Raw genomic sequence first — 16,098 nt, 5'->3', positions numbered from 1 at the left:
GAAATTGGGTGCAGGGGAAAGAGGGTTGGTGGTTGAGAGGCTAGGATGGGGGAGGGAGAATTATACGGGGTCTGTGCCGGAGCCGTGAGGGAGGCGGGACGGTGGTTGGAGGCGGGAAATACTGCTGGACGACTTATACGGTCTGTGCCCTGAAAAAGACAGGTACAGCAAATCAGGTAGGTATACACATATGAGTTTATCGTGGGCAGACTAGATGGACCGTGCAGTCTTTTCTGCTGCATCTACTATCAGTTTTAAAATTAATATGTCACAAAAAGGTACACTAACCGCTTATAATCAAAAGTAATTGCCGGCTATTTTCCCGACACAAATCGGGATATGGCCGGCAATTTCGCAAAAGCGGCGAAAAGCGTATAATCGAAAGCTACATTTGTGATAGCTTTGCCGCTTTCCCTTCGGCCTCGCCGGCAAAAGTTCAAAAGGGGCGTGTTGGCGGCGAAGCGAAGGCGAGACATGTGGCAGGCTTGGGCATGGCTACCAGATGGCCGGCTTTCGCGGATAATGGAACAATAAAACCGGATAAGCATATTTCGCCGGGTTACTTGGTCCTTTTATTTTCACGACCAAGCCTCAAAAAGGTGCCAACTGACCAGATGACCTGGAGGGAATGGGGATGACCTCCCCCTTACTCACCCCAGTGGTCGCCAACCCCTCCCACACTAAAATTATTAAAATACAACCTCTTTTGCCAGCCTTATGCCAGCCTCAAAGTCATACCCAGCACCCTGACAGCAGTTGCAGGTCCCTGGAACAGTTGTTGTTGGTTGCAGTGGACTGCGAAAGGCCAGCCAGGCCCATCCCCCCCCTACCTGTTCCATTTGTGGTGGGTAATGGTGAGCCCTCCCAAACCCTCCAAAACCCACTGTACCCACATGTAGGTGCCCCCCTCAGCCTTACGGCTAGGGTAGGTGCACACTTGTGGGCAGTGGGTTTTGGGGGGGATTTGGGGGACTCAGCACACAAGGGAAGGGTGCTATGCACCTGGAGCTAATTTGGTTGTTTATAAAAGATGTTTGAAGTGCCCCCTAGGGTGCCCGGTTGGTGTCCTGGCATGTGAGGGATCATTGCACTACAATGCTGGCTCCTCCCACGCCAAATGATTATTTCGCTGGGTTTGAGATCGCCGGCAGTTTTTTCCATTATCGCGGAAAAACAAACTGGCGATCTCAAACCCGGCGAAATCCAAGGCATTTCGCCGGCCCACACCGTATTATCGAAAAAAAAAGATGGCCGGCCATCTTTTTGAAAATACGGTTCCGGCCAGCTGTTGCGCCGCCGCCAAAATAGATCGCCGGCGACCTATTTTGCCGGCGCGACGTTCAAATTATTCCCCTCTAAATGACCAAATGACCCACGGGACAACTACGCTTACTCCCCCAGTGGTCACTGATCCCCTCCCACCCCCCAAAGATGAGAAAGAAACAGTATCTACCAACCTCTATGACAGCTCCCAGATGTTTTGCCAGTCCTATACAGCAAACAGGTCCCCGGAATAGCCCATCTGGTTGGTGCAGTGTACTGTAGAGAAGAGACCAGGCCCATATTGTTGGATTATTTGTAGTAAATAATTAGCAGATTTTTCTACACACAGCTTCAGCTTTAGAAATGTTAATTTCTTTTCTCATCTCTCTCCACATACACCCCAGAATAATTCACTGCTGAGTCACTTTAAGTTGAAGTAACAAACATCTGTTTACTCACAGTTTGTAGTTAGATATATATTCAGCAGGCTTATATATCCATAATATAATACATTTGGTTTATCCGCTCTTTCCATGTGCTTAGATGGTAATGGATGCTCACACCAGATCCTCAGGTTAGGAGAGATCTGAGCTCATGTGCGTGCCTAATCACACCCACAGGAAGTTGCATGGGTGTGACCTCTCTAGGCAATTCACATCAGAGGTCACAGAGTAATCACAGAGAGAAAAAAAAACATTGCTGACAGACAATGCATGTAAAACACAATACATTATTCCAACAAACCCCTTCTCATGCCATAACTGTCATGCAAGTATTATTCATACAAAGTCCAAGCTTTATTCGCAGATTCTCAAACGTTCTCTGGGTAACGGTTTGGTCATGATGTCAGCTGTCATCTCACTGGTGTGACAATAGTCTAGACTGATAACCCCTTCTTTCGCCAGCTCTCGCACGTTGTGATATTTCGTTGCGATGTGCTTGGTGCGTGACTGAACCTTGTCATTCTGTGACAGCCTGATGCAGCTCTGATTATCTTCCATTATCTGGATTGGTCTCTGTTCATCTATTCCAAAATCCAGCAAAAAGTTTTTCAATCCACATCAGTTCTCTGCATGCTTCTGATACAGCCACATATTCAGCTTCTGTAGAAGACAGACTCACAATACTTTGTTTATGACTGGCCCAAGAAATTTGTACATTTCCATACATAAACACATATCCACTTGTGGATTTATAATCAGAATGATCCCCTGCCCAATCTGAATCACAGTAACATATTAGTTTTGGATTACTATTGGCTGAAATCTTTAATTTACAATCAATGGTACCTTTTAAATACCTTACCATCCTTTTAACTGCAGTCCATCTGATTTGGTAGGTGAGCTGACCCTTCTGCTCAAAATTCCTACTGCATTTGCTATATCAGCCCTGTATGTGGTAGTCAGATATAAAAGCTTACCTATGGCTGATCTATATTGGATGTTATCTGGTAAAGGTTCTCTTACTGTTTCATCCTTCAGAAAATCAGTGATCATGGGAGTGCTTACAACTTGGGCATCTTGCATACCTAAACTTTCAATAAGCTCATTTATTTTCTGCTTCTGGCTTAGAAGATAAGAACCATCATTTTGTTTCTCAATTTCTATACCAAGATAGTATGACACATTACCAAGTTCTTTTATCTCAACATTCAGGTTTAAATATTTACAATGTCCTTGTACTCTTGCTCACTTTTGCTTGCAATGAGCAGATCATCAACAAAAGCTAAAATGTATGCATATTGTCCATTTCTGCACCTAGTGTACAAACATTTATCTGCTTCACCTTGCTTAAATCCTAAATTTGTCAATATTTCATGCAATTGTCATTCCAACATTTTGCACTTTGCTTTAATCCATAAAGACCTTTGTTTAATTTACACACTAGCTGTCTTTGTTTTGTATTTATGAAACCTGTTGGCTGTTCCATGTACAAGTCTTCAGTTATATCTCCATGAAGAAATGCTGTTTTCACATCAATGTGGTTGACTTGCATGCCTTTTGAGACTGCAATGCTCAGAAGTGTTCTAATTGTCGTGTGTTTCACTACAGGTGCAAACACTTCATCAAAATCTTCTCCATATTTTTGAAGATATCCCTTTGCGACTAATCTGGCTTTATACCTTTCCACTTTTCCTTGTGCATTCCTTTTTAACTTGAATACCCATTTGCATCCTATAGCTTTCTTGCCAGGAGGTAATTTTGTAAGAATCCAAGTTTTATTTTTATGCAATGCATCAATTTCTTCTTGTGCAGCTTTACGCCATTCAGCAGCTTCTTCTGCTGGCATTTTCTCAATCTCATCCCATGTTAAGGGCTCTTGAGCTTCTGCTGACTTTGTTAGGTAAGACAGTCTTGGGGGTGGAACACCTTTGTTTTCCCTGGATGAGCGTCTGACAACAGTTGGTCTGACCTTTCCGCATCCTCTAAATCTGAGAGTCCTTCTCCAATTGATTCCCCTTCTCCAACTGTACTGTCTTCTGCAATGATCCTTTCTGTGTCTGCTTCCTCTGCCTGTTCCTCGTTAGATACAGATGAGTTGCTTTCAGACATCTGCCTTGGTATGGCATTTATATACACTGGCATGTCTATTATGGTTCTAGTTTCATATTCTGGATGATAAGGCTCATCTGGGATAATCCAGCCTTTATCAACCCTTTGTTTTCATCAAAATATGTAACATGTCTTATGCCACAATGCCAGTTTTCAGATTCAAAATTCTATATCCTTTGTGTCCTGGAGCATAGCCAACTAAAATGCCCCTTTCTGTTGTGGAATCCAGCTTATGCCTTCTTTGCTTTGGTACATGAGCATATGCTGTACTTCCAAATGTTCTTATGTGTGACAGGTTTGCTTCCTACCATGCCATGTCTCATGTGGTGTGCGCTCAGCGCCTTTAGTTGGCATTCTGTTTTGTAGGTACACTGCTGTGAGAATGGCTTCCCCCCATAGTCTTTTAGGGAGATTGCTATCTGACAGCATACATCTGGTCATTTCCACAAGTGACCTAAATTTTCTCTCTGCAACAGAATTTTGCTCTGGTATATAAGCTACTGTTGTGATATGCTGAATGCCTTCTTGTTCTAGAAATGTGCGCATGCTTTGTGAAGTGAACTCACCACCATTGTCGGTCTGAAGAACCTTTGGTTTTCTTTCAAATTTATTGCTCACCATGGCTACGTATTTCTTCAGCATGTCTGTGACTTGACTTTTTTCTTTCAGCAAATAGGGCACACAGTATCTAGAGAAATCATCCAAGAATATTAGCACAAATCTGTTATTTCCCAATGATGGGATATTAAACGGTCCACATAAGTCACTGTGTATTAAGTCCAGCACTTTATTACTCCTATTTCCTGTGTATGCAGGAAATGAGGGTCTCACACCTTTTTGAGTAACACAGTCTATGCATTTCTCCATTTTACCAGTATCTGCACTTATTTGAATGCCTGTAGCAAGTTGCTTACTGTAAAGATCCTGGATCACCTTAAAATCACGATGTCCCAGGCGGCGGTGCCAGATTTCCAGACTACATTTACCATCATTCTTCCTTACTTGCGCCATATGTGAGGCTTCACCTGAAATGCTCAGTTTATAAATATCATTATGCATAAAAGCTTCAGCATACACTTCATCATTTTTAGAGATTGTGCACTTACTGTTTTCAAAATGAATCACAAATCCCTTCTTATCTAATGTAGATACACTAAGCATATTGCAAACTGCTTGGGGAATATACAAGACATCACTTACAGGAAATTCTTTAACTTCATTAGACACTTTGCATTTTAAGAATCCAATGCCTTTTGCTTGGATCTTAGCAGTCCCTGCGTTTGCAGTATTAAGAATACCTTCTTCTGGACACATTTCCTGAAAGAAATCCTTACAATTGGTTAAATGGCATGTGCTCCCCGAATCCAAAATCCAAGTACTTTCATTTGAATTATTATTTACCATAGTCAAAGATTTTTCTCCCATTAGAAAGCTCTTATGTTTATCATTGTCCTTCATACATTTCCTGCTTGGAAAATTCTTTTGTTCCATTGGCTTAGGTGAGCTAGAGGGGGTGTTTTGTGTTTCCTTACACCATTTAGATACATGTCCCTCCTTTCCACATGAGTAGCAAATCAGCTTGCCCTTGGGTGGAGTTTTCCCATAGCTCCGCCTTCCTCTATTCTTTGCCAAGAAATTTGTTTCATTTCTCTCTGACTGTCTTTGAGAACACATCTCCTCAGAATCATTAATCATGCATTCCTGCCTCAGTTTTGATGCTGCCTGTTCAAACGATTGCCCTTCAATGGCTTCATTTACAGACCTAAAAACATCAAACTTCTTTGATAGTGAGGTAAAAAGAAATGCTCTTTTCAATGCATCACACATGGGAATTCCAGAAAGTTCTAGCTTTTGAAATGAAGACATAAGATGCATAATGTGATCATTACACTTACTTTTATCCCTTATTTGGTTTCATTCACTCTGCCAACCAAATTGGTTGCTGTTTTGCATATGTAGTTGCATACATAGTTCTCAGTTTATCTAAAATTTCCTTTGCTGTATCTTTTGCCTCCACCAATATGGCTTGTTTCTCTGAGAGAGCTTCAAAAAACATGCACTTCACATAATAGTTTGCATTGTCCCATTCAGCCATATTTTCAGCTGTTCTGTTTTGGTCTAAACATATACTTAATTTCTTTGCTTGAAGGAGACATCTGAATCTTAGCTCCCATTGCTGATAATTATATTCAGTTAATTTAGGCACCTTGAGAGAGTGAAAAAATGGTGAATTTCCTCCCTCAGCCATTGCTTACTGTTTGGTGTGGGGGGGGGGGGGGGGGGGGGGGGGAGAGAGAGACAGACTGAATCTTTCTTTTAAAACTTAAGAGAAAAATTTGGCTTTTTCACTGCCTAGTAATATTTCTCTTCTTCCTTTTTCAATTCCTGGGCTGGGCCCATAACCCTTTTGTTGGATTATTTGTAGTAAATAATTAGCAGATTTTTATACACACAGCTTCAGCTTTAGAAATGTTAATTTCTTTTCTTCATCTCTCTCACATACACCTCAGAATAATTCACTGCTGAGTCACTTTAAAGTTGAAGTAACAAAACATCTGTTTACTCACAGTTTGTAGTTAGATATATATTCAGCAGGCTTATATATACATAATATAATACATTTGGTTTATCAGCTCTTTCCATGTGCTTAGATGGTAATGGATGCTCACACCATAGATCCTCAGGTTAGGAGAGATCATGAGCTCCATGTGCTGTGCCTAATCACACCCACAGGAAGTTGCATGGGTGTGACCTCTCTAGGCAATTCACATCAGAGGTCACAGAGTAATCACAGAGAAAGAAAAAAAAAACATTGCTGACAGACAATGCATGTAAAACACAATACATTATTCCAACACATATCACACTCTAACTGTTACACTTGTGGTGGAAAGTGTGAGCCCTCGAAAACCCACCAAAAACCTACTGTACCCACATATATAGGTGACACTGCAGACATAAGGGCTATTGTACTGGTGTATAATTGGGTATAGTAGCTTTTTGGTGGGTCCTCCATACAATATAAGGGGGTAACAGTGAGAGGTGTACCTGGGACCTTTTATGCGAAGTCCACTGCAGTGCCCCCTGCTCTACTAGGATGTCTGTGTGGCCAGTCTACTAAGAATGGTGATCTCCCTATATGTCCCAATGGCTTGTTTTTGTGCGTTTTTCCCGTGGACATTTTTTTTTTGAAAATGGTCACAAACTAAAAACACACTGAGCACAAAGCTAGATTCTATATATGGCACCTAAAAAAAAAAATCTGCGCGGAAATAAGAGTATTCTATAAGATTTAGGTGCAGCGTATAGAATATGCTTAGTCGATACCATAGCGCCTAAATCTACATGCGTCCATTTAAGCCAATAAAAACTTGGCGTAAATCCCAGCGCCTAGATTTATGCTCACTGACCCATACTCTGTAATTATGTGCAGAAATTTTGGAACGCCCACTAAATGCCCATAAATACGCCCATAAACACGCTCCTTTTAAGCTGTGTGCATTAATTTTGAACTACACACTTTGCAATTTAGGCGCAGTTCATTATAGTATACACTTAGCGATTTCCATGCATAAATTGTAATTATTGCCAATTAATGCTCATTATTGCTTGTTAAGTGCTATTAAAAATGCTGATTACCTTGTTATGCCAATTAAGTTACGCACATATCTCCATGCGTAATCTAGGCACCATATATAGGATCTGGGGGAAAACGTCTACAAAACATCTAACAAATGGCCATTTTCGAAACAAAAAGATAGATGTTTTCTGGTTCGAAAATTGCTATGTTCGCCACTTGATTTTTGGACATTTTTCAGCAAAACATCCAGAATCAGATTTAGACGTCATCTCAAAAATGCCCCTCCACGTGTGGGAGTGGGTTCGTGATCCACAATTTGGGAAGCATTGCTGATTCTAACTGGTGTGCAACCACTTTCCACTAGAGGGCAGACAAGATATATAGACAAAATTGTCTATATACTGTTTCTCCATCACAAGTCAGCAGATCCATTCTTTCAGCTTCCAGGTCCTTGTTAAATTCCTGAGTAACTGCCAAGATAGGAAAACTGCAAACATGTAACTATTTCATTTTCAAATATTCCTATCAAATCCCCTAGACTTAAATGTGTCTTTTGTGCTCTGGTGCTGCTGTTTAGCAGGGCACTTTTAAGACCAGAGTCACTGTACATGTGGAGTTTTGCATCAATTTCCAAAGAGAAAATATGCAAGTACCATGCAGGGTGTTATAGCCCAATTACTTTCCCCCTCCAACCTAAACATGACCCCCCAGGAATGTCCATTCTAAATGTGATTTTAAAAATGCATGCACCAGATACACTGAAGGACAATAGATTTCATAAAGCTAATTTTTGCAAATAATCACTATTTACCTATATCAATGGCTAAATTGCAAATTAACATTTATTTGCCTGCTTGGTACATTCTGCACCTAGCTTCCTATAGAAAAACTGACTTCATGCTCGTGTGTCGATCTCTGACACCAAAGAAGCTTTCGATCAAATTCATTCGTCATCAACATTTCATGTTCTCTTTTTAAAACAGGCCCGTTTCTGACACAAATGAAACGGGTGCTAGCAAGGTTTTTCTCCGAGTGTGTATGTGTGACAGTGACTGTGTGTGTGTGAGAGAGAGTGAATGTGCGAGTGTGTGTATGTGACAGAGAGAGAGTGAGACCGCTGGGTGCGAGTGTGCATCCTCTGTCCCCTGCCCCCCCCCCCTCCAGCCACCCAGAGATTCTCCTCTCTCCCCTGTTCCCCCTCCAGCCATCCAGCGATTCTCCTCTGTCCCCTGCCCCCCCTGTAGCCACCCAGCGATTCTCGTCTCTCCCCTGTCCCCCCCCCAGCCACCCAGTGCTTCTCCTATCTCCCCTGCCCCCCTCCAGCCACCCAGCGATTCTCCTGTCTCCCCTGCCCCCCTCTAGCCACCCTGCGATTCTCCTCTCTCCCCTGCTTCCCCCTCCAGGCACCCAGCAATTGTCCATTCTCCCCTGCTCCCCCTCCAGCCACCCAGAGATTCTCCTCGCTCCCCTGCCCCCCCCAATCACCCATCGATTCTCCTCATTCCCCTGTTTACCTCCGTCGAAGCGGCCGCGTCTTTGAAAGCCCTGCCCGTCTGTAGCCTTCCCTTCGACTTCTTTCCCTCTGAGTCCCGCCTGCTGACGTCATTTCCTCTTTCCGCGAGGGCAGGACTCTAAGGGAACAAACTCAAAGGGAAGGCTATAGACGTTGAGGTTGTGCCTCGTGCTGCTATCCTGTGGTTGGTGAGTGCTGTTTGTGATGAATCCAGAAGTACGTGACGCCAATTCAGGAGATGGATACAGCGTTAGAGGCAGCACGAACCCTTCAACCTTTCACTGCCACGGAGTCAGCTTTAGAACATTGGAGGTGCTTTTTATTATATAGGATAGGGAAAATGTACAGTTGAGTTCTGTTCTGTTGGAATCTGACACAGAAAAGCAAACACAGTGAAGGTGACTGGTAGCGCGCACCAAATTGGCACTGGTGCAGGCCCCCTGCACTACTTTCGAAGTTGGTGCATGCTGTTTCCTGCAGTAGAGAATTATTTTCTATTTTCTACCGAGGAGGCATATATTGCTAAGTGTATTGTGTAATGTACTGTACCTAAATTCTAACATGCACAAGCAAAAAGGGGCGTGGTTAGGGTATAGAAATGGGCATTTCGTGGGCATTCCAAAATCTACGCGTGTTGTTATAATTACACCAGCTTTTCATTGGCATAAATGGACGTGCATAGATTTACGCATATGAACTATGCCTAAGTGTATTCTAAATACTGCGTGTAGATTTATGCATGGTATTTAGAATACGCTTAGGTGCGATTGCCTAATGCGCATTAATTATAAGCATCATATATAGAATCGGGCCCTTTAATGCAGGTATGAGCCGCATTAAAGTGGAGGAGTGGCCTGACGGTTTGGGCGCCAGTCTTGACATCCAGTAGGTGGCTGGTTCGGATCCCACTACTGCTCCTTGTGATCTTGGGTGGATCACTTGGCCCTCCATTGCTCAGGTGCAGAATTGGATTGTGAGCCCGCCAGGGACAGCAAAAATACCCGGTGTAACTGAATGTAACTCACCTTGAGCTACTACTGAAAATCAGGCTAATTGAGTTCCCCTTCCTCTCCCTAAGTCTACCGTCTACCCCTCACTCTATCACCAAAAGCTCTCCTTAGATCCTCTCCTTCCCTTTTCAGTGTCTGAATACACTCTTCTCTATTCGCTCCCTAAAAATGTAATTCTCTATTATGTAATTCTCCCGCTCTCTGTCCCTACTTAAGACTAAAATGTAACTCTCAACCTACAAACCAAACTTTGGGATCCTTTTACTAAGGTGTGCCGAAAAATGGCCTGTTCTGGTGTAGACACGTGTATTGAACATGCGCAGATCCATTTTTCAGCATGCCTGCAAAAAAAGACCTTTTTGGGGGCCGAAAATGGACGTGCGGCAAAATAAAAATTGGCGCGCGTCCATTTTGGGCCTGAGACCTTACTGCCACCCATTGACCTAGTGGTAAAGTCTCACGTGTTAACCATGCGGTAATAGTCTACGTGCATACAATGCCGATCAGCGCCATGCCTGAAAATAAAATATATTTTCTGGCACACTTAGTGGACACACGTAAAAATGAAATTATCACCCGGGCCATGCGGTAGCCAGGCGGTAGTTCAAAATTGGCGCATGTAGGACGTGTGTATGTGCCTACGTGGCTTAGTAGAAGGGCCCCTTTGTAAGTCACATAGAACGGAACATGTCTGGAAAATGTGGGATATAAACACTGCTATAAAATAAAATTAAAAACAGTAACAGAATCCAGAGCACACAGTGCTGGAGATAATTTTATAACGTTTTTTTTCTGCATGTAAAAGAACAGAACTTTTCTAAAACCTCATGGCTTAACACAGTGCTTCCCAAGCCGGTCCTGGAGTACCCCTTGCCAGTCAGGTTTTCAGGATATCCACAATGAATATGCATTAGATTGATTTGCATATGCTGCCTCCTCTGTAGGCAAATCTCTTTGATGCATATTCATTGTGGATATCCTGACTGGCAAGGGGGTAATCCAGGACCGACTTCGGAAACTGGCCTAATACACACATATAAATATGCACACCAATAAGATCCCAGGTACTTATTCTATAAGCACCATGCATAGGTGCTGTCAGGAATGTTATAGGAGGCGCAGGGGTGGAGCTGTGGCATAGAGGCATATTTTATATGTGGTACATGTATAAAGAAACCAGAAAGCAGAGATGGCCATGAATGAAGGCGTAATCACAGGTCCATATATGAAATCTTTAATAATAACTGACCCGACATGGCCATGTTTCAGTACTGCATCAGGGGTCTTATTAAACAAAATGATAATAACACATAACTATTGACAAAAATGATATAAATAAATAAGCATAAAAACTTATTGTATAAAATCTTCCTATAAACATGATGTTAAAAGATGCATGAATCTTAAATTATATGAACATGTGACAATTAAAAGTAAGTGAAAAAGATAGTTGACAATAGTTATGTGTTATTATTTTGTTTAATAGGACTCCTGATACAGGCATTGTGCCGAAACACAGCCGTGTTAGGTCAGTTATTAATAAAGCTTCATATGTGGACCTGTGGTTATGCCTCCATTCTTGGCCGTCTCCACTTTCTGTTTTCCTTTGTGTATTCCGTGGAGATCTCTCTTCTTGTTCTATACATATATAAAGAACATGCAAACATGCATGTAAGTTTGTGCCTAGCCGCATTGAGCCTGCCATGAGTGGGAAAGCGCGGGGTACAAACGTAACAAAAATAATTTTGCATTCTATTAGGGCTGTTGTTTGTTTTATTTATTTATTTATTTGTTACATTTATATCCCACATTTTCCCACCTATTTGTAGGCTCAATGTGGCTTACATAGTACCGGAGAGGCGTTACAGACTCCGGTGTAAACAAATACAAAGTGATGTTGTGGTAAGATACAGTTCATGTGGCCCAGCCACACTAGGGAATCGTACAACGGAAGAGTTGGATTTTGTCCATTACATACTTTAGTTTTGTTGTGTTGCAAAGATCAGGCATTTATGTTGGATCGGTACTACTTAACATTTCTAGAGCGCTACTAGGGTTACACAGCGCTGTACAAAATAAACAAGGAAGGACGGTCCGGGTATGCCTTTTTAAACAGATTAGTTTTTAGTGTTTTCCGGAAGTTTAGGTGGTCGTTCGCAGTTTTCAAGGCTTTTGGTAATGCGTTCCACAGTTGTATGCTTATGTAGGAAAAACTGGATGTGTAAGTTGATTTGTATTTGAGTCCTTTGCAGCTTGGGTAGTGCAGATTTAGGTATGTTCGTGTTGATTTGGATGTGTTTCTAGTTAGTAGGTCGATCAAGTCTGTCATGTATCCCGGAGCATCACCGTAGATAATTTCGTGAACCAGAGTGCAGATTTTGAAAGCAATGCATTTAGGATTGGTGGGGGGTATTTTTCAACTTCCTGAGCTGTCTCAATAAAGCTAATTTTGTTCTTCACAATGTGAAAAAAGTTGTGACATTGCAAGCAGAATAAAAACCTGGTATTTCCTTTATGGCAGATTTAATGGTGCTGTAACCCTGTAATCTGAGCAGTAAAATAAGAATATAAGGGAAGCCATACTGGATCAGACCAATGGTACATCTAGCCCAGTATCCTGTTTCGCAAACAGTGGCCAAGCCAGGTCACAAGTACCCGGCAGAAACCAAAATCGAGGCCACAGTCCATACTACATATCCCAGGGAAAACAGTTGCTTCCCATGTCTGTCTCAATAGCAGACTATGGACTTTTCCTAAAGGAATTTGTCCAAACCTTTTTTAAACCCAGATACGCTAACCGCTGTTACCACATCCTCTGGCAAAGAGTTCCAGGGCTTAACTATTCATTGAGTGAAAAAATATTTCCTCCTATTTGTTTAAAAAGTATTTCCATGTAATTTCCTCGAGTGTCCCCCTAGTCTTTGTATTTCTGGAACGAGTAAAAAATTGATTTGCTTCTACTCATTCTACACCACTCAGGATTTTGTAGACCTCAATCATATCTTCCATCATCCATCTCTTTTCCAAGCTGAAGAGTCCTAACCTCTTTAGCCTTTCCTCATACGAGAGGAGTTCCATCCCCTTTATCATTTTTGTTGTTCTTTTTTGAACCTTTTCTAATTCCACTATATCTTTTTTAGATAAGGCAACCAGAACTGAATGTATTACTCAAGGTGCGGACGCACCATGGAGCGATATAAAGGCATTTTCGGTCTTATTCACCATCCCTTTCCTAATAATTCCTAGCATCCTATTTACTTTTTTGGCCACCGCCACCCACTGAGCAGATTTCAGCTTATTACCTACAACAATACTCAGATCTTTTTCTTGAGTGCTGACCCCCACCAAGGTGGACCCTAGCATCAGGTAACTATCAGGTAATATGAGCATAACGCCAGTGTCGTTATGCTCATATTAGCCCTCTCCTCAAGTCACTTCACTGGCTTCCTATCCGTTTCCGCATACAGTTCAAACTCCTCTTATTGACCTATAAGTGCATTCACTCTGCAGCTCCTCAGTACCTCTCCACTCTCATCTCTCCCTACATTCCTCCCCGGGAACTCCGTTCACTGGGTAAATCTCTCTTATCTGCACCCTTGTCCTCCACTGCTAACTCCAGACTCCGTTCCTTTTATCTTGCTGCACCATATGCCTGGAATAGACTTCCTGAGCCGGTATGTCAAGCTCCATCTCTGGCCGTCTTCAAATCTAAGCTAAAAGCCCACCTTTTGATGCTGCTTTTAACTCCTAACCCTTGTTCACTTGTTCAGAACCCTTATTTTATCATCCTCACTTTAATATTCCATTATCTTTTGTTTGTCCTGTTTGTCTGCCCTAATTAGATTGTAAGCTCTGCGGAGCAGGGACTGTCTCTTCATGTTCAAGTGTACAGCGCTGCGTACGTCTAGTAGCGCTTTAGGAATGATAAGTAGTATTAGTAGATTCAGATTATTCTTTCCAATGTGATCATCTTGCATTTGTCCACATTAAATTTGATCAGCCATTTGGATGCCCAGTCTTCCAATTTCCTAAGGTCTTCCTGGAATATTTTACAATCCGCACGTATTTTAACAACCTTGAATAGTTTTGTGTCGTCTGCCAGTTATGACACCATGATGATGTCATTCCCTAAGGCAGTTGTTTAACGAAACTTGGCACCAAGTCGGAATGAGATAATGACACAATGGGTAAGTATCAGTGCGCTTTTTGGAATATGAATACATGTTGATGGCATACTTTTGACATGAATTAGTAGCAGCCAGACATAAGTTCTGCATGGACACTTCACTTTACAATCAATTGGATTTTTCCATGATAGAATGTAAACTGAACATTGCTGTTACAGCTTCAGAAAGAACTTTTAGCTGCATTGAGAAGAAAAGAAATTTAAGGGACTGATTGCTGATTGTACTGAGAAATTTGTACAGCATTTAAGAGTAAAGTGGGTGGTAGCCGTGTTAGTCCACTTTTAAAGGTAATAAATAGAAATAAATTAAAATATAGAAAAAAAAATAAGATGGTACCTTTTTTATTGGACTATTTCCGATCTGAAGAAGAAGGGTTACCTTTGAAAGCTAATCAAAAAATGTATTAAGTTAGTCCAATAAAAAAGGCACCATCTTATTTTCTTTTCTATATTTTTATTTATTTCTATTTATTACAGCATTTATAAAGTTGCTTTTAGCTCTGTTCTGATTATCCCTATTTTGACAGTTTTGTTTCTTTAAGAATTGGAGTGTTTATGTTGGTTATGGGGGCTGGATGCTTTAGCTCATTGGTAGTGTTGTTAGTTTCCATTTTAAGAACACGAGAACATAAGCATTGCCATACTGGGACAAACTGAAGGCCCATCAAGCCCAGTATCCTGTTTCCAACTGTGGCAAGATCCCAGAACAGTAAAATAGATTTGATGTTCCTTTTCCTAGAAATAACCAGTGGATTTTCCCAAGTCCATCTTAATAATGGCTTGTGGACTTTATTTTTAGAAAGTTATCCAACCCTTTTTTAAACCCTGCTAAGCTAACTGCTTTTACCACATTCTCTGGCAACGAATTCCAGAGTTTAATTACACATTAGGGGTTAAATTCTATAAATGGTACCAAAAATATCAACATAAACCCTCCTCCCACTTAAGTAGTATTCTATAAGCTGCACCTAAAGTTCGCATGGTTTATAGAATACCATAATTCTATCATTATGCACTTAACTCAAAACCACACCCCCAATCTGCCCCAAAACACCCATGATCCTCCCATTTCCATGCCCCTTTTTCAGGCCACATGTAAATTTTAGGCAGGGATCCTGTGCTTAAATTTATATGTGTTAATATAGTAACATAGTAAATGACGGCAGTCCATCCAGTCTGCTAATTAGTGCCAATAATTGCTTGTTAAAAAGCCAATTATTGGCACTAATTGGCTCGTTATTCTATTAAATTGTGTGTGGAAATCAGGGACATGCCTGCATTTATGTTCACAATTCTTGACGACTTTTATAGAATCAGGGAGTGAGTGAAGAAATATTTTCTCCAGTTTTAAAAGTACTACTTAATTACTTTATTGTGTGCCCCTTAAACCTAGTATTTTTAGAAAGAGTAAACAAGCGATTTACGTGTACCTGTTCCACTCCACTCATTATTTTACAGACCTCTATCATATCTCCTTAGCCATCTTTTCTCCAAGCTAAAGAGCCCTAGCTGCTTCAGCCTTTCCTCATAGGGAAGTCATCCCATCCCTTTTACCATTTTTGTTGCTCTTCTCTGTACCTTTTCTATCTTTTTTGAGATGCGGTGACCAGAATTACCCATAGTATTCGAGGTATGGTTACACCATGGAGCAATACAAGGACATTATAACATCCTCATTTTTGTTTTCCATTCCTTTCCTAATAATTCCTAACATTCTATTTGATTTCATAGATGCCACTGCACACTGAGTAGAGGGCTTCAATATATCGTCAACGATCCTTTTCCTGGTCAGTGACTCCTAATGTGGAACCTTGCATCATCCCACATGCATCACTTTGCACTTGCTCACATTAAATGTCATCTGCCCTTTAGCTGCCCAGTCTCCAACTGAGGTATTTTTGTATTTGATGATGTAAAAAAAATAGGTGCCCTGTTCTAAAATCAAGCTTTGAACATAGCCAGTAGGACTTGTGTCCAGGAGTTTTATGGGTCTT

General features: G+C 41.4%; 1 long non-coding RNA gene across 1 annotated transcript in view; it reads right to left on the bottom strand.

The window, feature by feature from the left end:
• LOC115467840 overlaps window positions 1–12,698 on the bottom strand; it is a 16,604-nt gene extending 3,906 nt beyond the window's left edge. Inside the window, exons 1-2 of the long non-coding RNA XR_003941769.1 lie at window positions 12,568–12,698; window positions 5,114–5,119 (exon numbers count right to left, since the gene is read on the bottom strand). This is a non-coding gene — a long non-coding RNA (uncharacterized LOC115467840). The remainder of the gene's footprint in view (window positions 1–5,113; window positions 5,120–12,567) is intronic.
• Between the last annotated feature and the right edge of the window lie 3,400 nt (window positions 12,699–16,098).

Source organism: Microcaecilia unicolor, chromosome 4, assembly GCF_901765095.1.
Source record: "Microcaecilia unicolor chromosome 4, aMicUni1.1, whole genome shotgun sequence".
Classification (NCBI taxonomy): Eukaryota; Metazoa; Chordata; class Amphibia; order Gymnophiona; family Siphonopidae; genus Microcaecilia; species Microcaecilia unicolor.
The sequence above is the reverse complement of the archived record's forward strand: the minus strand, read 5'-3'. Positions and strand labels throughout refer to the sequence as shown.